The sequence below is a fragment of the Bubalus kerabau genome, chromosome 19 (genome assembly GCF_029407905.1).
Source record: "Bubalus kerabau isolate K-KA32 ecotype Philippines breed swamp buffalo chromosome 19, PCC_UOA_SB_1v2, whole genome shotgun sequence".
Classification (NCBI taxonomy): domain Eukaryota; kingdom Metazoa; phylum Chordata; class Mammalia; order Artiodactyla; family Bovidae; genus Bubalus; species Bubalus kerabau.
In genome coordinates this window covers 14,320,968-14,346,284 of record NC_073642.1, presented here as the reverse complement: position 1 = coordinate 14,346,284, position 25,317 = coordinate 14,320,968, and the positions used below count along the sequence as shown (strand labels likewise).

Below are 25,317 nucleotides of genomic sequence, written 5' to 3'. Positions count from 1 at the left end.
AGAATGGGAAAGACTAGAAATCTCTTCAAGAAAATTAGAGATGCCAAGGGAATATTTCAATGCAAAGACGGGCTCAATAAAGGACAGAAATGGTATGGACCTAACAGAAGCAGAAGATATTAAGAAGAGGTGGCAAGAATACACAGAAGAACTATATAGAAAAGATCTTCATGACCCAGATAACCACAATGGTGTGATCACTCACCTAGAGCCAGACATACTGGAATGTGAAGTCAAGTGGGTCTTAGGAAACATCATTACAAACAAAGCTAGTGGAGGTGATGGAATTCCAGCTGAGCTATTTCAAATTCTAAAAGATGATGCCCTCAATATGGCAACAAATTTGGAAAACTCAGCAGTGGCCACAGGACTGGGAAAGGTCAGTTTTCATTCCAATTCCAAAGAAAAGCAATGCCAAAGAATGTTCAAACTACCGTACAACTGCACTCATCTCACACTAGCAAAGTAATGCTCAAAATTCTCCAAGCCGGGCTTCAACAGTACATAAACCATGAACTTCCAGATGTTCAATTTGGGTTTAGAAAAGGCAGAGGAATCAGAGATCAAATTGCCAACATCTGTTGGATCATAGAAAAGCAAGAGACTTCCAGAAAAAAAATTTACTTCTGCTTTATTGATTACACTAAAGCCTTGACTCTGTGGATCACAACAAACTGTGGAGAATTCTTCAAGAGATGTGAATACCAGACCACCTTACCTGCCTCCTGAGAAATATGTATGCAGGTCAAGAAGCAACAGGTAGAACTGGACATGGAACAATGGACTGGTTCCAAATAAGAAAAGGAGTACATCAAGGCTGTATATTGTCACCCTGCTTATTTAACTTATATGCAGAGTGCATCGTGCAAAATGCTGACCTGGATGAAACACAAGCTGGAATCAAGATTGCTGGGAGAAATATCAATAACCTCAGATATGCAGATGACACCACCCTTATGGCAGAAAGTGAAGAAGAACTAAAGAGCTTCTTGATGAAAGTGAAAGAGGAGAGTGAAAAAGTCGGCTTAAAGCTCAACATTCAGAAAACAAAGATCATGGCATCTGGTCCCATCACTTCATGCCAAATAGATGGGGGAAAAATGGACACAGTGACAGACTTGATTTTTAGGGGGCTTCAAAATCACTGCAGGTGGTGACTGCTGCCATGAAATTAAAAGATGCTTACTCTGTGGAAGAAAAGTTACGATCAACCTAGACAGCATATTAAAAATCAAAGACATTACTTTGCCAGCCAAAGGTCTATTTAGTCAAAGCTATGGTTTTTCCTGTGGTCATGTATGGATGTGAGAAACAGAAAGCTGAGCACCCAAAAATTGATGCTTTTGAACTGTGGTGTTGGAGAAGGCTTTTGAGAGTCCCTTGGACTGCAAGGAGATCCAACCAGTCTTTGCTAAAGGAAATCAATCCTGAGTATTCATTGGAAGGACTGATGCTGATACTGAAACTCCAATAGTTTGGCCCCCTGATGGGAAGATCTGACTCAGTAGAAAAGATTCTGATGCTAGGAAGATTGAAGGCAGGAGGAGAAGGGGACAACAGATGATAAGATGGTTGGATGGCATCACCGACTTGATGGACATGAGTTTGAGTAAACTCTGGGAGTTGGCGATGGACAGGGAAGCCTAGCATGCTGCTGTCCATGTGGTGGCTAAGATTCAAACACAACTGAGTGCCTGAACTGAATTTACATTCTTAATATTAATAATAGCTAGTTCTGCAAAGCCTGTATGGGTCAGATCCTGTATGAAGTTCTTTGCATGTTTTTTTTTTTTTTTAATTAATTAATTATTTAATTTAATTTTACTTTTTAACTTTACAATATTGTATTGGTTTTGCCATATATCAAAATGAATCTGCCACAGGTATACATGTGTTCCCCATCCTGAACCCTCCTCCCTCCTCCCTCCCCATACCATCCCTCTGGGTCGTCCCAGTGCACCAGCCCCAAGCATCCAGTATCGTGGATCAACTATTCTATGAGAAAGGTATAGTTATCACCATTTTACACAAGGAATCGGAGGTACAGAGAGGTCAAATACCCAAGATTACCAAACTAATATATGGACTTCTTACAAGTCTACAGTGTTTGTCAAAAAGTGCTGGATAACAGACTAGGGTTGTATTAAGATAAACTCTAAAATGGTCAGAAAAACTTTCAGTGATTGCCTTGCTGTTGTTAAGTCAGTAGCCTCTTTAAAAAGGAACAGTTTAGAGACTTTCCCAGTGGTCCAGTGGTTAAGACTCCTTACTTCTACTGCAGAGGGCCTGGGTTTGATCCTTGGTTGTGGAACTAAGATCCTGCATGCTGTATGGCATGGCCAAAAATAAATAAAAAAAGTAAAAATGTATCATGAACAAAAAAATCAAAATTAAAAAAAGGAACAGCTTATGTGTCAATGCCTGTGCTTTGAACAGCTACATTTTAAAGGGATGGCCATTCTCCTCCCTGACTTCACACATGTCTCTGGACCAGAATAACATTCACATCCTTTGGATACTTAGGATTTAGGGAAAAGTTAAATGACTGTGGATTCAAGAAACTAAAATGTTTTTCAAGCAGGCTGCAATGAATGTTTTTGATCAGAGAGTCTTTGCAAAGAGAGACAAAGGGGGAAAATGTTTTGCCATCTAACTATTATCCCTCTGTTTGAATTTTGATATATTTTCCTGTAATTTTTTTTCTCTACTGTATGTAGCAATTATCTTTTTTTTCCTAAGAGATTATCCTCAGTTTAATGGCTTAAAAAAGCAAACATTATTATTTTACAGGGTTTCTAGAGTTTCTCTGGGTCAAGCCCCCCAGAGCAGTTTAGATGGGTGGTTTTGACAGTCTATATTCGATGTTGCCATCTATCTGTTGGCTGGGTGAAGGTCATCTCAAGGTTTGCTGGAAAAGGATGCTCTTCTGAGCGTCCTCACATGGTTCCTGCCTGGCCTCCATTGATTTCTCACCACCTGGACCCCAGGGCAGGCTGCCTCAGTGTACCTTCAGGGCTGGTGTCTTCCCTTTTTGCAGGACTGCCTTTTGGCACGATTTCCTCCAAATCAAGTGATGAGAGAGAGGTGGGAGGGAGAGACTAAACCCCTGACATGGAAACTGCAGTTAGTCTTAAGGATTAATGTTCTATCATATCTACCATATTCTGTTCACTAGAAGCAAGTCATTAAATTGCACTCACAACAAAAGAAGGAAAATTAAGCTCTCTTCCTCAAAGGGAAGGTGCAGCAAAGAGTCTGTGGGCATACCTTGAAAACTATCACACTGTATTTTTTAATGGCTCAGACGGTAAAGAATCTGTCTACAATACAGGAGACCTGGGTTCCATCCCTGGGTTGGGAAGATCCTCTGGAGAAGAGAATGGCAACCCACTCTAGTATTCTTACCTGGAGAATCCCATGGACATAGGAGCCTGGTGGGCTAAAGTCCATGGGGTTGCAAAGAGTCGGAAATGACCAAGAGACTAATACCACACATTATATCTTTAAAAACGTTTTGATTATAGTACACATGCAGTTGCCCTTTATATTTTTTTGATATAATAAAAATTATCATAGTTGCATAATATACCTTAAAGTGGATTTCCACAATTTTCCCCAAATACACGTTTATACACATACACATACCTAGGTGGCTTTCTTAAGTCTGTGTACCAGAAGTGATGCTGAATGGACATTTCTGGCCATACTTCTTTGCTTTATTTCATTAGGATAGGTTTCTACATGTGTGACAACAGTCTACAGGATGTGAATATATTTAGAATTTTTATACCTATTGCTATTTTCCTTTTATGTAGATATCTTTATTCTTTTCAATTTTATATTTTATTGAAGTATAGTTGATTTGCAATGTTGTGTTTATTTCTGCTGTACAACAGAATGATTCAGTTTTATATGTACATATATACATATATGTATTCTTTTTCATGTTCTTTTCCATTGTGGTTTATCACAGGGTATTGGATACAGCTCCTTGAGCTATAGAAGAGGACCATGTTTATCCATCCTATATACATTAGTTTGCATTTGCTAATCCCAAACACCCAATCCTCTCCACACCCTCCCCCTTGGCGACCACAAGTTTGTTCTCTATGTATGTGAGTCTGATTCTGTTTCATCAGATCAGATCAGATCAGTCGCTCAGTCGTGTCCGACTCTTTGCGACCCCATGAATTGCAGGACGCCAGGCCTCCCTGTCCATCACCAACTCCCGGAGTTCACTCAGACTCATGTCCATCGAGTCAGTGATGCCATCCAGCCATCTCATCCTCTGTCGTCCCCTTCTCCTCTTGCCCCCAATCCCTCCCAGCATCAAGTCTTTTCCAGTGAGTCAACTCTTCGCACGAGGTGGCCAAAGTACTGGAGTTTCAGCTTTAGCATCAGTCCTTCCAAAGAAATCCCAGGGCTGATCTCCTTCAGAATGGACTGGTAGGATCTCCTTGCAGTCCAAGGGGGCCCTCAAGAGTCTTCTCCAACACCACAGTTCAAAAGCATCAATTCTTCGGCGCTCAGCCTTCTTCACAGTCCAACTCTCACATCCATACATGACCACAGGAAAAACCATAGCCTTGACTAGACGGACCTTTGTTGGCAAAGTAATGTCTCTGCTTTTGAATATGCTATCTACGTTGGTCATAACTTTCCTTCCAAGGAGTAAGCGTCTTTTAATTTCATGGCTGCAGTCACCATCTGCAGTGATTTTGGAGCCCAGAAAAATAAAGTCTGACACTGTTTCCTCATCCATTTCCCATGAAGTAATGGGACCGGATGCCATGATCTTCGTTTTCTGAATGTTGAGCTTTAAGCCAACTTTTTCACTCTCCACTTTCACTTTCATCAAGAGGCTTTTGAGTTCCTCTTCACTTTCTGCCATAAGGGTGGTTTCATCTGCATACCTGAGGTTATTGATATTTCTCCTGGCAATCTTGATTCCAGCTTGTGTTTCTTCCAGTCCAGTGTTTCTCATGATGTACTCTGCATAGAAGTTAAATAAACAGGGTGACAATATACAGCCTTGACGTACTCCCTTTCCTATTTGGAACCAGTCTGTTGTTCCATGTCCAGTTCTAACTGTTGTTTCCTGACCTGCATAAAAATTTCTCAAGAGGCAGATCAGGTGGTCTGGTATTCCCATCTCCATATCTTTCAGAATTTTCCACAGTTTATTGTGATCCACACAGTCAAAGGCTTTGGCATAGTCAATAAAGCAGATATAGATGTTTTTCTGGAACTCTCTTGCTTTTTCCATGATCCAGCGGATGTTGGCAATTTGATCTCTGGTTCCTCTGCCTTTTCTAAAACCAGCTTGAACATCAGGAAGTTCACGGTTCACATATAACAGCTTTACTGAGATATAATTCACATACCATATAATTCCTTCATTTAAAGTATACAAATCCCATGGTTCTTAGCACTTTCACAGAATTGTGAACTCATGATTCTAGAACACTGTCATCATCCTAAGAGAAACCTGGTACCCATTGGCAGGCTTCTTAGTGGCTCAGATAGTAAAGAATCTGCCTGCAATGCAGGGGACTAGGGTTCGATCTCTGGGTTGGGAAAATCCCTGGAGAAGGGAATGACTACCTACTTGGCCATGGCTCCAGTATTCTTGCCTGGAGAATCTCATGGACAGAGGAGCCTGGTGGACAACAGTCCATGGAGTCGAAAAAAGTAGGACACGACTGAGTGACTAACACTTTTACCCAGCCACAATGTGATTTAATCTTTTTATTCTTTAAAAAAAAAAAAATCACAAAAACCTCCAGTTTATGGGTGCCTGGGGCAGTTATTCTACAACTTTTGTCTTTTTTTTTTTTTTGATTACCGATATGGAAAGAGAGAAGAGCTCGCTTAACACTTGCAAAATGCTGTCTTTTAGAGACAGGAATTAAAGGCAATCCTCTGAAGCCATTGTCAGTGTTCAGGGTCTAAACTTGAGATATATACATGGGATATTAAACCTCACTTTAAGGACAATCTCTTTAATTCCATTTCTCTCAGACTGGGGAGTTGAGGGATTTTAAAAAAATCTCTCTAAAAATAAATATTTCAGATATGTGGAGCATATTCTGGCAAATATCTTAATGAAATCCTTAATAGGAAGTCAGGAAACTTGCTGGAAAAGAGTTGCAGGCAATCGCAATAGACCAGACCTCTCTTTACTGACCATAGTGTAGACATGTTTTCAAAAATCTTTTTGTCTGGAAAAAACAGTTCTAGTGACTTCACTTTCAGGTCAGTGAAATCACTGCCTATGGGTGTTAATAGAAAAATGATGAAAAAAGCAACTATTTTGTCCACAAACAGAATGGAATGTCAGCTGTGATCCAGGGTCTCGGGTGCGCAAGTCACTTCCTCCAGGAGCAGAGGACACCATGCTTCGCTAGGGGGTCAGGGGCCTGAGTTGTAGGGTTACCGTGGAGTCGAGATTCCAAGAGGAGTTTGAAATATAATTGCCCTGCTGGTTTTCTTTTGCTGCGAGGTTACCCTTAGACATAAGCAATCATGAAAGAATAATAGCTGAAACGGTCTTGGGTTGACCCATGCAGAGAAAGAACTTTTTTTTCCCTCTAATAAGGGGAAGGTGGTCATCATGACTGCCATTTCTTCCAGATACAAGTTGGCGTTGTCAGCTGAATGAGGCAAGTATTCTTAGGTCAGTCCATTTTCCTGAGTCATGAGACATAAATCAACACTGAGCATCAAAACTTCAGACTGTCTGTGACTCTGCTCCTCTGGAAATGGGGAAGAGTGCTTCCCTTCTAGCCCTTGGCAGAAGGCTGCTTATTTGTATTTGGTGACTGAATTGGGCTCCTGGTGACATAAGCTTTGCTGACTTTGCAGCAGTAAATAATTCTAACAAAAGGACTGCAATAAAGACCAAAGCCATAGCTATTTCTATAATGTGAGTCAAGCCGGAAAGACCCTTTGAGGTCGGTTCGGGACACCCACAGATTGAAGTCACAGATATTCTCTGCCTGTAATTCTTTCTAGTAAGAGAAAGCAAAACCTTCCTAATCTCTTATAGTTTCTTCACCTGATCTTGAACCCACGTGGAAACAGTTGAAAATTTTGATAAAAGCACCTTTTCCTTAGAAATAGAAAGGCAGATTTTTGAAAGCCAGACAGTTTTGAATGGATTCTTCTGGAAAAACAGCTCTTGTCAAAGTAAAATGTCTCTGTTCAAAGCATCTACAGGTCTATACAGCACTGCAGAATTTTGCTACCTATCTAAAAGGTTCAAAAGGCTCTCTTAAATGAGACTACTGTTCATAGTTGTTGGTCCAATTTAAGATGAACATCTCAAATTTCTGGAAGAATCTTTTGAAATGTGAAAGTGTTATTGCCTATAGTCAAGACCATGTGCATTTAAGTTCATGCAGATATTCCTTTGCTCAATCTCTCATTTAGATTTTTAAAATATATTTAAAAAATTAACCTTTAACATTTACATAATAATGGGGACACTTCAATTTTATAAAATCTGTGCATCCTATTTTAGGATTAATTTTGGTCAGGAAACAGCTTTTTTGGTTTATGAAGTCAGTTTGATAATAATAAGACCAGCCCAGCTCAACTAAAAATGCCATTCTGAAGAGAAAAACAAATATCGTATATTAACACATATGTGTGGCATTTAGAAAAATGGAATAGATCATCTTGTTTGCAAAGCAGAAATAGAGACACAGAGGTATAGAACAAATGCTGTATATTAACAAACACCATATTTAATGCATACATGTGGCATCTAGAAAAATGGTGTAGATGAACTCATTTGCAAAGTGGAAATAGAGACACAGAGGTAGAGAACAAATGTAGAGGGGGCGTGAGGAATTGGGAAATTGAGACTGACACGTAAGCACTACTGATACTACGTATAAAGTGGGTAACTGATGCAGACATACTGTATCACACAGGGAACTCTACTTGGTGCCCGGTGGTGACCTGAACGGGAGGCAGGTCCAACAGGGAGGGGATATACAGTGTACACAGGGCTGATTCGTTTTGCTGTACAATAGAAACTAACACAGCATTCTAAAACAGCAGAGGATAACAAATGTGGAAAATGTTAGATACAGTCAATGTTTTCTTCTGTCTTAGTCTTTACACCATTAAAAACCATACTCTTAAATGCGTGCTCCTGCTACCCTGTTTTTTTTTTTTTTTTTTTAGGGAGTTTTAATATTTTAGAAGAAGCCATTTGCAATGTCTTCGAGTGTCTTCTGAGTGGTCTTTGAGGGCTCAGCAAGGATATTCAGACTAGTGGCTTCAGTCTTACTTTTTATCTTTCATCTGATATCACAATGGATACGAAAGGCATGTCCTCCCTGCTGTGTGTGCTGACGTCTTGGTTGTCAGAGAGGTTCAAGAACACTGTTACTGTTTTCCCAGCACTTTCTCCACAGAGCTGTGATACTTCTTACAAAACACATGCAGTTTTCTTGTGGCTGGCTGCTATATGGCCGAGTACTGATGAAGCAGAAGGGCTTCTGAGAAATGTTTGGTTCTTCCCCAGGAGAAGATATTCAAAGCCATCAGTATTTGAGGACAGCACCCAGTTGGCCCCAGGTCAGCGCTTCTGGTCCTTAAGCCCATTAAGCTGAGTGGTAATGAGATGGCCCAGCCAATTAAAGAAATTGGCAGAGAGACAATTACTATAGACGCCCTTAACCTGGGTCCAACAGTCTGGCCAGCAGAGTCCACCTTTATATCCATTTGTCATTTTCATAGCTTTTGCTTCCTATTAGTATATCCAACTAATCGCCCTCCATCCAGTCTTCTAGCAGGAGGGACTGGCGCATTGGTCAGAATATACCTGTGTGTTGAATCTATTCAACACTGCAAGTTTCTCTTCTTGGATAGACTCCCCCAGTTTATATATAAAGGTACTGAGGTGAATTTGTGCCCAGGATTATATCTCAAACTGGGACTCTCAGACATTGCTGATGAGAGTATCAGTGGGCACTATGGCTTTATAAAACTGGTAGTACCCATGTACTACCCATAAAACTACACCCGCCTGTATCCTTTGACAGGGTAATTCTACTCTTAGTAATAGATCTAAGAGGAATGAGTACATGTAGGACAGGAATAAGAATGTTCAAACTGACATTGTGCATAATATCTCCAATTGAAAACAACCCTAAATATCCTCCAAAAGTAGAAAGGACAGGTAAATTGTGGGGTATATGTATACAGTGGAATACATCCTCAAAATCAAAACAAGCTATTGTTGTGTGCATAGAGGCATAGGTGAATCTCACAGACATGAAAATAAGGAAAAGAAACCAGATACAAAAGACTGTTCTGTGTGATTTCATTTGCATGAAGATCCAGGACAGGCAAAACTAATTCATGGTGATGAGAATAAGAATGATAACTGTTTGTTAAGAGTGAGAAAATTCAGAATTTGGCAGAATTGAAGAGCAGGTATTTAGGACTCCATCCAGAAAAACAAACCTCAAGCAGAATGCTGCTTCATTTTCATAGTAGCAATGAAATAGCAATTTATGTGTTATAGTTTGACTCAAGATGATGTTCTATAATAAACAAATCATACAACAAAAGAATGATGTTTATTTCCAGAGAGTGGGTAGTCACTGAGACAGGCATGAGGGAGCCTTGTGGATGCTGGGAATGTCCTGAGTCATGTTTCAGTCAGTGCCTACCCTGTTCCCTAGTGGCTCAGCTGTAGAGTACCTGCTTGCCAATGCAGGAGACGCAGGTTCGATCCCTTGGTCAGGAAGATCCTCTGGAAAAGGAAATGGCAACTTACTCCAGTATTCTTGCCTGGGAAATCCCATGGACAGAGGAGCCTGGTGGGCTATCGTCCATAGGGCCACAGAGTTGGACATGACTGAAGTGACTTAGTATCACATAATTCAATGAAAAATGAAAGGCTATGCTTCACTGACAGTTATGTGTGCGAGTCAACTACTTGGCATTCCAGTCTCTTTGAGAAAGGAAGAAATAGGGCAGTTTCTCAAGAAATGGAGAAAGCGTTTGCATATGACAAAATTATCAAGTTGGGGGCATAATGAGTTTCTGAGTAGCTTTTGCCATTGTCCTGGGTCTTCCAGATGACTTCTCCCCACCCCCCTAGGTACTTAGGGGGCCCATCCCAATATACCTGGGTGGTCCAGGGCATCTCAGGGGTCCTTGTCCCCTCCTGGTGTCACTACTATCTACTCCCTTGTGCATCTGGCTCACTAGTCTGGGAGTACGGACAGGATATTCATTTCTCCAGCGCCTGGAGCCCGGTTATTGACTTCATGAAGAATTATCGGATTTGTGAAACTCTTATGATTCTGATCCTCCTCACTTGTCACATGCTTTTGTGATTAACAATTATAAAATTCAAGTGGGAAGACATATATGTCAGCATGAGCACGTCTCCCAGGGAACATGGTTCATTTGCTCCTAACTGCTTCCTGTGCCTCATGCTTTCCTTGATTCCCCATTTTAAATAACTTTCAAAACTCTGTACTCAGCCCTAAAAAGGAACAGAACTGGGCCATTTGTAGAGATGTGGATGGACCTAGTGTCTGTTATACCTAGTGCAATGTCAGAAAGAGAAAAACAAATATATATTACTGCACCATATATATGGAATCTAGAAAAATTGTACAGACGAACCTATTTGCAAAGCATAAATAGAGACACAGACATAGAGAATGGATGTGGACATGGTGGGGAGAAGAGGGTGGGATGAACTGAGAGTTGCATTGATATTTATACACTACCATGGAAATAGCTAGCTAATGGAAAGCTGCCGTATAGCACAGGGAGTTCCGCCTGCTGCTCTGTGACGACCTAGAGGGGTGGGAGTAGAAAGAAGGTCCGAGAAGGAGGCAATATATGTATACATATGGCTGATCCACTTTGTTGGACAGCAGAAACTAATACAACATTGTAAAGCAATTATACTAAAAAAAAAAATCTTGTGGAAGGAGAATAACAGAAAACAAGGGATTTGTAACGTCTTTGGAACCTAGGAAAATGTTTTCTTTAGTTTTCCAAGTCTAAGAGGAAGGCGTTGGTTCCATTTTCCCAGGAATTCAGAGAAGCTTTTGTTTATCCTACTTAAGATAGAGTTAGACGCTGCCATTAAGAGGACCGCTGGTACGCACTGAAAGACACATCTTATTGGCCTTTTACAATAGCTTGAACTGGCTAGCAGGGTGGTGTTGCAATCTAATTTGCTTCTCTTTGGTTGGATTTACCTAGACTCAAGGCCACTGAAAGTGAAAGTGAAGTCGCTCAGTTGTGTCCAACTCTTTGCAACCACATGGACTGTAGCCTACCAGGCTCCTCTGTCCATGGGATTTTCCAGGCAATAGTCCTGGAGTGGATTGTCATTTCCTTCTCCAGAGGATCTTCCCAACCCAGGGATCAAACCCGGGTCTCCCACATTGTAGACAGACGCTTTACTGTCTGAGCCACCAGGGAAGTCCTGGTCAAGGCCACTGGTTTACTTTAAATTCACAGGCCTGACTCAGAGATATCAGGTCCAATAATGTAGAAGCCAGTAGAAAAGGTTATTGATATATAGAAGTGGGCAAGTTCAGCAGGCAAGATTGGGTTGCTTCAGAGGGTGGTTAGACATTTGGGGATATAGTCTTTGTTTCTTTAGTCATTATATTTGTTTGGGAGTTGAAGTTAAAAGAGTTGGTGATCTCTATGAGTTAACATTCAGCTCTATGAGGGGAAAATGTTTCTTTATATTGTGCAGCTAACTCTCAGCACAGGTGTTTCAAATAATACAGAGAGACTGTTACAGGTTGAATGTGTCTCCTCCCCAAAAATATATTGGAATTATCACCCTTAGTACCTCTGAATGGAGAAGACAATGGCACCCCACTCCAGTACTCTTGCCTGGAAAATCCCATGAACGGAGGAGCCTGGTGGGCTGCAGTCCATGGGGTCGCAGAAAGTCGGACACGACTGAGAGACTTCACTTTCACTTTTCACTTTCCTGCATTGGAGAAGGAAATGGCAACCCACTCCAGTGTTCTTGCCTGGAGAATCCCAGGGACGGGGGAGCCTGGTGGGCTGCCATCTATGAGGTCTCACAGAGTCGGACACAACTGAAGCGGCTTAGCAGCAGCAATAGCAGGCCCTAAGGCAGTGTGACTGATGTCTTTATGAAATGGGGAAATTTGGACCCAGAGGCAGACAGGTATAGACAGAAGGCAACGTGAAGACACAGGGAGAAGTCTACATACCAGGGAGAGAGGGCTCAGGAGGAACCAACCCTACTGACACCTTGAAAGCAGACTTCCAGCCTCCTGAACTATGAGGGAATGAATCTATTTTTGCTGTTTAAGCTACCAAGCTCTTGATATTTTGTTACAGCGGCCTGAGAAAATGAATACAAAGACCTTTGAAGTATTTTAATTACATGCCCTAAAGAAGACTTGCAGATATTGAAAACTTTGGTATAAGCTAAGGTCTTTATTTTTTAATTTAATCTTCATTTTATATTGGAGTATACTTGATTTACAATGATGTGTTAGATAGGAAAAGAATCTGAAAATTAAAAATTCTAAGAAGAAGCAGGTGAATAAGTAAAAGAAGATTGAAAACACAATTGTTTTCAAAGTAAGAGGTAAGCTCTATAGGGAAGATCAGTGGGTCAAAACCAGCCTCAGCAAAATCACCACCTTGAATAAAAAAGGATGACTAAGTTAACAGTAATTTCCTCCTCTACCAGGCTCCCTGGGATGGGCCTTTATGAGCAATTTCATCTGTACTGGTGGGTTTACTGAGCCTGGGGCCAGGTAAGCAAGTTCTCTCTTTCTGTCTTCCTGGTCATGGGAGTTTATTCTTTTTCACAGTCAATTGGAAAGCATCAATTGCAAAGGTATTTGAAGAATACACACTTGGGGTGTTGGGCTATCTTTTCTTGGCTTGAAACTGTAGTGAATGGATCAGGAATCACAAAGAAGAGACAGGATCAGGAATCACAAAGAAGACCGTAGAACCTGGCTTTTATTTTTCAACAAACATTTCTTGAGTGCCGGCTCTGCCCCAGGTGCTGGCTGGGTGCTGGGTCCAAGCAATGCATGGTTGACTAAAAAGTACACAGTCCCTGCCCACATGGCACTTGGATCCATTGTTTAAGAAGCAAGCTTAGACCTGAGCCTCACAGGGCAAAAGCTCAGATTTGCAGAGGCAGGAAAAGACAATGGTTTAGTAATTTGAATGGCAGTAGGTTGGGGAGGAGACAGTGAGGGCCAAGAATGGGGAGGTTTGGCAGGCTGACAAGACAAAGGTCCCCAGCCTAAGTCTATGGATCAGCTAGCGCTCCTCTAAGTCCACACGCTGCCTCTGTCAGCTTCCCACAGTCAGAAACTTGCCTGGTTTCCTGCCAAAGGTAAGTTCTAAAAGAAAACCATGGGCTTTGAATAGCAGTGTCTGTGTTTCTATCGCTGATTCTTCCCTGACCTTGAGAAGGTAATGAGTGAGCCCCAAGACTGGTGGAAAAGCAAGTATTTCTTTGGCATATTTCAGTTCAAAAGGCAAGTTCACGCATTTGTTTCTCGATGCTTCTTGCCACCCACCTTGAAGGAAAATAATTTTTGAAAGTATTTTCCCCCTCAGCATCTATTTGTCTTGAAACAAAAGCCAGCCCTCAAAAATGTGTTGCAATATGTATACTCGGAGGCATGAAGATGGGAGTCTGTGAGAATCTTGTAGATACTTGTAACATTCAAGACAAGTTGATGGCTCAGCATTACCTCACGCTCTGTGAGAGCCCAGAGGGGCTGTTCTGGGGTGGGTTTCCACGCCTGCCTCCAGGGAAGCTTCTCCACCCGGGGATTGAACCTGTTACATTTCCTGCATTGGCAGGCAGGTTTTTTGTTTGTTTGTTTGTTTTTTGTTTTTACCACTAGCACAGCCTGGGAAACTCAGGCAGCCTATCTAAGCCTGTAAATACCTCAAGTTTATAAGATCAAACACTAAGCACCAACAGCCAGCTAGGCTTAAAGCTATAGCCACTCAAATTATTTCCTTTCTTTGTTTCCTGTAGTTTCTTTAAGTTTTTTTCTCTAGCTTGGGTCCCAGGACTGCTCTTAACCACTTCCAGTTTGTTGTTGTCTGATTGAAATCCATTTTTTGCTCAAATAAACTCAAACATTTTAATACACCCTGGCTTATCTTTTAACACTCCCAATCTTAACTTTTTTCTGTCTGGGATTTAGAGAATTACAGACTTTTGCACTAGATGGAACCTCCAAAAGAAGAGCTATTTTTCAGTATTCGATCAGATTTTCATTACTTATTTGATATACTAACATAATGTTAATATATTAACACCTTTATTGGTGAAGGAAACCAGGGAACTGATAAATCTGAGGAGGGGTAAAAAACAAAACAAAGCACCTTGATTTTATTTTTTATTTGATAGCTGCAGAACACCAGTACATATGGCCAGCCCTTGGCTAGGCATGGAGATAAACAAGGCTCTATTTTGTCCTGAGGCCACAACCATTCAGAATGGAAGAGAAACGTCCAAGTGGTCATCATACAGGGTAGCCCAGTATCACAGTGGTTCTCTTAAGATGCGAGAGGGACCTGTGTGGGATGGAGAGCAATCAACAGGGAAGGATTCAGAGAACAGAGGGTGTTGGAGCCCCAAGGGTAAGCCAATAGTTGTCGGCCAGTTGAGAAAAGAGTTTCAGGCAGGCAAGAGAAAATGTTGGAAGACATGGAGAGTATGGTGTATTCAGCAAACGGCAAGGGGGGGGGAGTGTGGTAAGGTATGATGGGAGTGGGGGGAGGGCAGGAAAGGTGGACTGGGCACAGATCAAGAAGAGCCTAACATGGTTGAGCTGGAGTTAATTGTGCCGGGCAATGGGGGAAACCATAAGGTCCAGTTTGTATTTCATTATCTTTATTTAATTTGTGTACTTTAATTTATTTATTTTAAATTTAATTAAAAAAATTTTATTGGAATATGCTGCGAAGTCGCTTCAGTCGTGTCCGACTCTATGCGACCCCAGAGACGGCAGCCCACCAGGCTCTGCCGTCCCTGGGATTCTCCAGGCAAGAACACTGGAGTGGGTTGCCATTTCCTTCTCCAATGCATGAAAGTGAAAAGTGAAAGGGAAGTCGCTCAGTCGTGTCTGACTCTTAGCAACCCCATGGACTGCAGCCCTCCAGACTTCTCCATCCATGGGATTTTCCAGGCAAAAGTACTGGAGTGGGGTGCCATTGCCTTCTCCTTATTGGAGTATAGTTGCTTTTAAATGCTTTGTTATTTTCTACTACAGCAAAGTGAATACAGACTGAAAGTGAGGGAATGGAAAAAGAGATTTCATTCAAATGGAAATCCAAGGACAAATGGTACAGTAAGACTCATATCAGACAAAATAGACTTTAAAGATTGTCACAAGAGACAAGGAGAACACTACATAATGATCAAGGGTCAATCTAAAAAGAAGACATTTTAATTTTTTAAAAGACTTTACTTTTTGGTCGCACCTTACTTTTTTACTTTTTGGCCGCTTGCAGGATCTTAGTTCCCCAACTAGGGATTGAACTCAGGCCCTCCTCAGTGAAAGCCTGGTGTCCTAGCTTCTGGACCGCCAAGGAATTCCCCACGCTTGTATTTTAGAAAGATCCTGCAGATAGGAGCTTGGAGGTGGGCTGGAGTGTGGTGAGCCTGGAGGCAGGAAGGCAGGAACAAGGAAAAAAGAGTTCAGCCTGGTCCCAGTAATCAGGGTGTGAGCTATCTGAAGCTATTACTATGACGTCCTGAGCCTTTGTCTTGTAATCTCATCATATCTACAGAGAATATCTGACAGGATATACTCCACTTCCTTAAAGACTGACAAGACTAATTGTTTAATAAGTATACTAGGGGCATCCCTTGGGCTTCTCAGGTGGCACTAATGGTAAAGAATCCACCTGTAATCCAGGAGACCTGGGTTTGATCCCTGGATCAGGAAGATCCCCTGGAGGAGGGCATGACAACCCACTCCAGTATTCTTGCCTGGAGAATCCTCATGGACAGAGGAATCTGGTGGGCTACAGTCCATAGTGTTTCAAAGAGTTGGATACGACTGAAGCAACTTGACAACTCCTTGGAAGGAAAATTATGACCAACCTAGATAGCATATTCAAAAGCAGAGACATTACTTTGCCAACAAAGGTCTGTCTAGTCAAGGTTATGGTTTTTCCTGTGGTCATGTATGGATGTGAGACTTGGACTGTGAAGAAGGCTGAGTGCTGAAGAATTGATGCTTTTGAACTGTGGTGTTGGAGAAGACTCTTGAGAGTCCCTTGGACTGCAAAGAGATCCAACCAGTCCATTGTGAAGGAGATCAGCCCTGGGATTTCTTTGGAAGGAATGATGCTAAAGCTGAAACTCCAGTACTTTGGCCACCTCATGCGAAGAGTTGACTCATTGGAAAAGACTCTGATGCTGGGAGGGATTGGGGGCAGGAGGAGAAGGGGACGACAGAGGATGAGATGGCTGGATGGCATCACTGACTCGATGGACGTGAGGCTCAGTGAACTCCGGGAGTTGGTGATGGACAGGGAGGCCTGGCGTGCTGCGATTCATGGGGTCGCAAAGAGTTGGACACGACTGAGCAACTGAACTGAACTGAACTGAACTGAAGTGACTTAGCACGCACGCACCAAGGAAGGTGCTGGCCAAAATAAACACCGGAGCCAAACAGGGCATGCCAGGGTGAAGGGGGCTTGTGATCTTTGCTAGCCACCTGGATAGTTTCAGTGAGGTGATATTTTAACAAATATGATCCCCAAGGACCTTCATGTCAAGGGTTCAATTGTTGAATGAGAGGTCATCTGTGGTCCAATAGTGTTTGCTGAGGCTGGCAACCAGATTGACCACAGGAGACCTGGTGATCATTCTGGAAAGAGGTTCTAGTTTGTTCTCAGCTTGGAGCTACTCCTGAATATTCAAAACAACTCACCACTCCCTCCCTCCTTTCCTTGGCCCCTAATTTATTTACTAAAAAAAAAAAAATGTTCAGCTCAGCTGTAGCATCTGTTTTCCAGGGAGGCCACTGTTTCTTACTCAATTTCCCAGCTGGTTTGACTTCTCAGGATACAAGCAGGTCATCTGACAGGCCCAAGGCCACACAGTGAGCACAGGGTTCAGCCAAACATAAACTCAACCTTATTATTATTATTTTTCTAATTGCACAGTTTCTGGGAGCTTCATAGCTGTGGCAGATGGGATGCTAATGGCATTGACTGAAAACTTACAGGAGCAGCTTCAGTGGAGAACTCTGCATCTGGCTCAGGGAATGTGTATGAATGGTTTCCCCATTGGAGAAGGCAAAAGAGGAAGTGTGACCCTCCCAATTCAAAGGCCATTTTGCATATGGTGGCCATCGTTCTAATGCAGTAGGATTTTGGTTTGGCATCTTCTTCAAAGAACTCACTCCAGGGTCTCAGATTTGACCAATTAAATTATACTTTCTCTTCTTGCCACCTTCTTATCTCTTCCCCAAGCCTCCCCCCTCCCCCAACTACCCCACCAGGAAGTTCATACCCACACTGTTGGTACTACAGTGTGAGGGAATTTCTGGGTACCAACTGCATGCTGTTGTGGGTGAAACAATTTGGGATAACTGCAGTGGGGTTGAATTTGCTACAAGTTTAGACCATTTGAAAGCACCTTTTGGACATTCTCATCTCTGATTGTCCTTTACGTTCCCATTAACCTTTGGGTTGCATTTTTCAAGCTAGTATGTTCAGCTTTAATTCTCTCAATTTTGGGTATCTTGTGTCCTTATAAGTTACAGAATCCTATTTTCAAATAAAAATTGATGCAAAAGCTTGGTGCATCTTTCATGGAATTTCCATTGAATCCTTGCCCCAAAGGCTTTCCCACTATCTTCCTTACCCATCAGCCTCCCTTAGTGACTCATGGGATGTCAGGCAGAGGTCTTCAGCTCTCTGCGCCTCAGTGTTCTCATCTGTCATTTGGATCCATGATGACAAACTTTAATGAGACGATGCATGACAAGGTCTGTTGGTTTTGTCCCCCACACCACCAAGCAATTCTCCCACATCAGCTCAGTGTCCTACAATTCAACTCAGTTTTGACACTATTTACCCAGAGATAGTGTCAAATCCCGGGAGAAGGCAATGGCACCCTACTCCAGTACTCTTGCCTGGAAAACCTCATGGGCGGAGGAGCCCGATGGGCTGCAGTCCATGGGGTTTCGAAGAGTCAGACACGACTGAACGACTTCACTTTCACTTTTCACTTTCATGCATTGGAGAAGGAAATGGCAACCCACTCCAGTGTTCTTGCCTGGAGAATCCCAGGAACGGGGGAGCCTGGTGGGCTGCCGTCTATGGGGTCACACAGAGTTGGACACGACTGAAGCGACTTAGCAGCAGTGTCAGCTCCCACTGGTTAAGAGTTCAGGTCTACAAGACTTCTACCCACATCAGATGCCAATTGAAAGCCTAGATTTTCATCTGCACTTCTAACCAGCCAGCTACACATTGGGTGTTTTCATGACATCTTCCTCGGGTTTGATTAATTTTCCAGAGCTTGTCACAGCACTTAGAGAGAGATCTTACTTCTGACATTACCTGTTTATTGTAAAGGGACATAATTCAGTAACAACCAGATGAGATGCATAAGATAGACTCTCCAAAGCTTGTCCTTCTGGGGTTTTACCGTAGCTTCATTAGGAATCATGTTGATTATCTTAGTGGCCAGATTGAACTCAACTGCTGGCTCCTCCCCTACCCCAAATTGGAGGGTGAGGTTGAAAGTTCCGATCCTCTGAGTCTCCCTTGGCAACCAGCTCCTATCCTTAGGCTACCTAAGAACTTTCCAAAAGTGACCTCATTAACACAGATTCCAAGGGTTTTAGAAACTTGGTGACCGAAATGGGGATGAAGATCAAATATATGTTTCTTGTTATAAATCACAATATCACATGCACGCACAGTGACCTGCACGCTGGATGTTCAGTTCGTCTCCTGTTCCCTGGCTTATTCTTATTTGGGCTCTAATGCTGAGAAAGACTGAAGGCAGGAGAAGGGGACCACAGAGGATAAGATAGTTGGATGGCATCATGGACTCAATGGACATGAGTTTGAGCAAGCTCCAGGAGATAGTGAATGACAGGGAAGCCCGGTGTGCTGCAGTCCATGGGATCACAAAGAGTCAGATGCGACTTAGTGGCTGAACAACTACTGTATATACCATATATGTAAAATATAAATATTAAATCATTCATCACATCCACTTTATTTCTCTTTCTTCCTTATCTATCTTTCAATTCACATGTGGTTGGGAATCTATATATATTTCAATGTACATATGGTGTAATAGAATATTTACTTCGAATTCGAGGTCTGGACTTTTTTTTTTGGTAGCAATCTAGCCTTAAGCAATTTTCTCTACCTGCTTGAGCACAGTTTACTCATTTGTAAAATAGGAAGACTCACATATGTTGTGAGAACCTTACAAAGTCAGCATAACACTCACACTGGTTCCACACAGATGTAAGGGCTTTCAGTAAGAAAGCCTACTGACAGGCTGAGTCTAAAGAACAGGGAATGGGTTTTTAAATGTGTGTTAGTTGTTCAGTCATGGCCAACTCTTTGCCACCCCATGGACTTAGCCTACCAGGCTTCTCTGTGCATGGAAGTCTCCAGGTAAGAATACAAGACTGGATTGCCTTTTCCTTCTCCAGGGGATCTTCCGGACCCAGGGATCAAACATGTGTCTCCCGCATTGCATTACCATTTGAGATTCTTTACCATTTGAGCTACCTGGGAAGTTGAATACAAATTCCAGTGGTATGTTTACTTTTAGGAAGTAATTAATAAATATTATCTTTAAAAAAAATCACATTAATCTTCCTTAGTTTACTTACTTTTCTTTGCCATTTATTCATTCCACCAGGGTTTCCTATGTTTTGAAGATTAAGAACCACAAAATACTAAAGACGAGTTGACTCTTGAAGGTCATATGTTAAGTGGGGATTCACCCTGATGCAATGGTGCCCTCCAAGGGTATCACCAAACCACCTACCACAGCGGTCACTGCAGCAGTCAATAAACACAGTGAGTTAATAAACACTTGGGTTAGTAAACTCATAACGAGAAGCAATGAGATGGAAGGTTAACACACTTAAGGTGGGTACATACACGGTGACAGGGCCACACTCCCTTGAGTCCTGTGTTAGGCAATGCTCACTGTCTCTCTGTGCCTCTCAATCTCTGTTTCTGTTTCCCTGCTGGGTTGTGAGCTAGGCCAGAGCTCATAATGAGCAAGGGGGCAGCACAGGAACAGTGTGTGAGGCAAACCCAAACTTGCTTTTACGAGACGCCCAGGCCAGTTTGCCTGGTCGCATATGCACCTTGCCACTTGGCCCGCTGGCTTTTATCTGTGTGCTGCAAGCAGAAAATTGATAGGGCCAGAATAGGTGTTCCCAGTGAGTGGCCAGCTTAAGGCCTGGTGGATTGTGAGTACCTTAATGCTTTAGTGTAACTTTGAATACTTCATCCCTCCCCCCACCACCAGTACTCATGTGCTCTACTCATTTATCTGTTTAACGTGTCTCACCAGCCACTTCCATCTCTCAATCTCCTCTATCCTTATTGGTCTCTTTCTCTTACAGGGTTGAATAGAACATCCTTAACTAATACAGTAAGCATATAGGCAATTATGTACTACAATTCTTGTGTGAAACAAGCCTGGATTTCCATTATGCCTTTGCCTTCTTTCTGTTCTCAGATTGAGACAAGAAAGCTTGAGGGAAGGAATGGAGACCAGGTTGAGACATTAAAAACAGACAAACATCCCAGCATGCTCTGGGTCTTTTCAGAATAAAATTGCAGGCAATAGGAATATCAATGCATGTCAACCTTTTGCAGGCCACCTGAGATTGGAAAAAATCCAGACAGGCCTGGGTTGAAACCCTAGTGCTTCTAACTGAATAACATGACTCTGGGAGAACTGCTTAAACTTCCTAACCCTTCTTTTCCGGGCTTATGAAATAAGAATAGAATTGTTTTCTCAAATTGTATGAGGAAAGGCATGCAAAGGGCCAGTTGTATAGGCTGGCCTTAAGTTGAAATTCATATAAATGTAAGCTCTGCTGTTTTCCCACACACTTCTTTTTTTCTTTCTTTTTAATTTTGTTTTTAAATTATGAAAGTATGGTAGCACATTTATAGGAGACTTGGAAAATTCTGAACAAAGTTACACACAGTTCAACTATATATTACAGATATTTTTTAGGTAGATAAATTAAGATTTTTAGTTGAATTTTCAATATCAGATTCTCAAAAATTAATCAAATAAATAGACATAAAAGTAGAAGGATATAGTAGATCTATATAGACCTATGGGCTTCCCTTGTGGCTCACCTGATAAAGAATCTGCCTGCAATGCGGGAGACCTGGGTTTGATCCCTGGGTTGGGAAGATACCCTGGAGAAGGGAAAGGCTACCCACTCCAGTATTCTGGCCTGCAGAATTTCGTGGACTGTGTAGTCCATGGACTTGCAAAGAGGCGGACATGACTGAGTGACTTTCACTTGTATCTTCCTATATAGACCTATAGTAGCAGAAAAGTACTGTGAACCAACTCAACATAATTAAGATTTATACAATTTTCACACAACAGCAGGATGCAAATTCTATTCAAGTTCTCAAAGACTATAAACCAGGAGACTCTGGAACATATCCAGGGACATAAGATGCCAAAATTTCATGGTCTAAAGGTATTGAAATCATAGAGTCTGTTCTCTTATCACTGTCCACACACTTCTTACGTCTCTTCATTCTAGGCTTCAAATTGTCCCCAAGCCAATGACATTTACCACCCTCATCAGATTCCAGCTGCAAGTTTGACTCAGAGTAGTGACAGGGGATGCTGTTGGGTTTGGGGGCTCCCAGCAGTGTGGGGGGGTTTGCCTTTTGGTGGGAAGTCTTCTTCTGAGGGCGTCCACTGCTTTGAGTGAGGTCTCTTTGGGGATTCTTCTTTCTAGACCAAGAATGCTTCAAGGAAGACACAATAAATTGTGCTCGGGGCTGACAGCCACAGCTGCCAAGGGCAGAGCTGCACACAGCAGGCCTTCTTGTTCTTTGAAAAGCACTTGGAGCCCCTGGGGTAAAGTTTCCTGTAAGTGTGGGTGTTAAAATGGTTTGTTTTGGTGTTGTTTTTGATACGCGCAACTTGGTCCAGAGGCTAAGACAGGCAAAGCCTTGCCAGAAAATCATCACAGAGGAATAAATAATATCATAACCACATCCTGAAGCCCAGCAGTCATCCTCCACACTCTCAGCCCCCAAAGCCCCTTCTCTGGTCTCCAGTTCCAAACTTGTAAGGGTTTTAGCAAAGAGGCGCTAGGCAGAAAAATGTTCCAGAGCTCTCTTGGCTCAGCAGGGCCCGCCCATGCTGGGACCGGGAGATTTCCAAGGCAAACAGGCTGTGTTATCACCCCAGACTTTCTTGGCACAAACAGCTCGTTTCCAGCTCCGAAACATTTTTTCAGAGGATAATGGACAACCAGTCCCAGAGTAAACACAGGCAGTTTGCAGGTGTTATGTTCCTTTGTGTTCGCCAAACAGATGTTCTTCTCTGGGACTGGCTCTTTGAGCTCCCCAAGCTGAACAGAAATGTCCCTCTTCCTTGCTCTTTTCAATAAAATAAAGCAAAGTTCTCACGAGAGAGTTCCCAAAATGAGCTGTAGATTTCACTTGCAAACTACTAATCTATTTGTGTCAGTTTTTCATTCTTTTTTTTCCCCTTAATCTGGATTAGGCCAAGAAACACCAGTCAAAATAAACATGTAAATCTTGACCTTAAAAAAAAAAAGTAACTACTATAGCAGAGCTATAAAAGTAACCCGGGGAACTTAGGCTGCAGAATTCAAGCCTGTGTCCTTGTGGTCTGGTTTGGCATGGCTGCGGTGGACACCAGCACATGCTCCAATCAAGGCCAAATAAGGAAGGTGCCAGCTGCTGTTTCTCCCACTGTCCGACATGCTGGGGACACTTGGGGATACGCGGGCGGCTTGTTCTCTCGCTCTCTCTTTTTGCCAACTGCGCTGTGCACCAGTGGGTCAACTTGGAGGAGGTGGAGTGCTTCTAACATGTTTGAAGGATTGAGAGAGGCGGTGAAGTAGGTGAACTTGGATTTAGGAACTGAGACTCTTTCAAAAGCCACCCTGAAGTTTGTGTGTCGTTAGCCTAGGAAGGTTCTACCTGGTTCTTGCTGAACAACTCTTGGTCTGAGTATTGAATGGGTTTAACCATAGCTGCGGGAGATTGACAGGAGGTTCTCTTTGCTGTTAAACCTTAGAGTCTGGGGGCAGAAGAGAGGTCCTCATTCTTTGATTTCAATGTTCCTTAGTTTGGGAGTAGCATCAGGTTAGTCATCAGTCATTGAGTCTCATCGTTATTTGCTCTTCCGAGGATATTCCCAGCACAGAGCAACCTGGGTTCCCCAGGCATCCTGCTGCTTGGGACCCCTCAGTCTTTCCCCAGCTTATGATAAAATGAAGTAGCCCTAAAATGTCCCAGAGCTTGAAGTTTGATTGTGAAAAACGCATACATTCTGGTTGGCTGCATAAGAAATTCTAGGTCACACGTATTACATGTTCCTCAAAGTACTAGGGTTATAAGATCTTTGTGATCTTCTTTGATCCTAATTAATAATACATTATGCTACCATAAGTAGTGTCTTTTGTGAACCACTTTGGTTTACTTGATTCAGGACAAATTTATGAGGCAGGTGGAATTAAGGGCTCCTTTACAGGTGAATTAACTTGGTCTCAGTGAGTGTATGTGATTTACCCAAAGTAAATTGCCAGTTAGTGGAAGAACTAGACTCTAATCTCTTAACTCAGAATCCAAGGTTTTCCCCTGCAGGCTGGGAATTCAGTGGGGGTAGGTTCATGTATTCTAGATGAGAGCATTGAGCAGGAATTAAACAACTTTGTCCGCAGAAAGTAGTTTGTTGCGGACTCCGAGAAAGAATCTGCTTTTCTTGACTCCTTGTCCAATATTTCTTTGGACCTTCAGGAAACGGTGAAAGGGGAAACCTGTGAAAATGGCAGAGATTTTGTAACCATAGGAAAAGATATCCAATATATAAAGCCTATCTTCAAAGCAATTATAAATTTGTAGAGTATATATCATGGCAACCCACACCAGTATCCTTGTCCGGAGAATCCTATGGACAGAGGAGCCTCGTAGGCCAGAGTCCATGGGGTCGTAAAGAGTCAGACATGACTGAGCACACACGCGTGCACACGTATCCTTATAATGCATACAATAAAACAGCAGCAAAAGGTTTCTATTACTCATCTATTTTATCCATGAAATCTATTGTTCAACTATCATTTTATATTATTGCAATATTTGTATGTGGAATATGTCACACCTGCGAAATCAGTAATTTAGTATTCAAGCTGTGATGGGTAATTATATACAGGCATAACACTTGAATTTTCCGTCTACTGAGAGAAGTGATGGAGTCAGCCACAGCTTTGCGATTTTTGTTCAGTGAGATGCATTTGTTTTCCTTTCTCTTTTGAGTTTTATGGACAGGATTCAGGGGTTGCTCTAGACTGACAGGTACATGCATGCACGCTCAGCTGTGTCTGACTTTTTTTGACCCTATGGACTGGAACCCGCCAGGTTCCTCTGTCTATGGAATTTTCCAGGCAAGAATACTGGAATGGGTTGCCATTTTCTACTTCAGGGTATCTTCCCAACCCAGGGATTGAACCCACGTCTCCTGTGTCTCCTGTACTGGCAGGTGAACTCTTTACCACTGAGCTGCCTGCGAAGCCCAACAGAGGTGGTGACCAGGGAATGAGTTCTGTCACCTGCAGGAGTTTCTTCCCCTCCTGTCCATGTGTATTCAGGCAGAAAGTCACATCCTTGGGAGGTGCAGCAACTCCATGGACCGGAACCTGCTTCGTGGAATGGGGCTATTAGCTTTGTTTGGACATCATCCAATGGACTTACCCAGTGAAATACCACAAGTCAACTCTCCATGGAGCTTCAGTTCTAAGGCCTAGACCCCTCCAGCCAGGCCAGATCCAAGGTCCCTGATATAAGCTATCTCTCATACCCTGCACTTATATTGTTTGGTTAACTTTATTCTTGCCTGGAAAATCTCATGGACAGAGGACACTAGGGGACTAGAGTCCATAGGGTCACAAACACACACACGCACTATTAAACCTGTATATGTCTATTTTCATTACTGTTGTTGCTATTAATATTATTATTAATAATTATTTTTTGACCCTGCCATGCAGCTTGCAG

At 42.4% G+C, this 25,317-nt stretch overlaps 1 long non-coding RNA gene across 1 annotated transcript; it reads left to right on the top strand.

Moving 5' to 3' along the window:
- Positions 1-13,215: 13,215 nt before the first annotated feature.
- LOC129634003 (uncharacterized) lies at positions 13,216-22,159 on the top strand. The gene is made up of 4 exons (XR_008705361.1): positions 13,216-13,396; positions 19,722-19,827; positions 19,934-20,094; positions 22,026-22,159. It is a non-coding gene; the product is annotated as an uncharacterized LOC129634003 (long non-coding RNA).
- Positions 22,160-25,317: the final 3,158 nt, after the last annotated feature.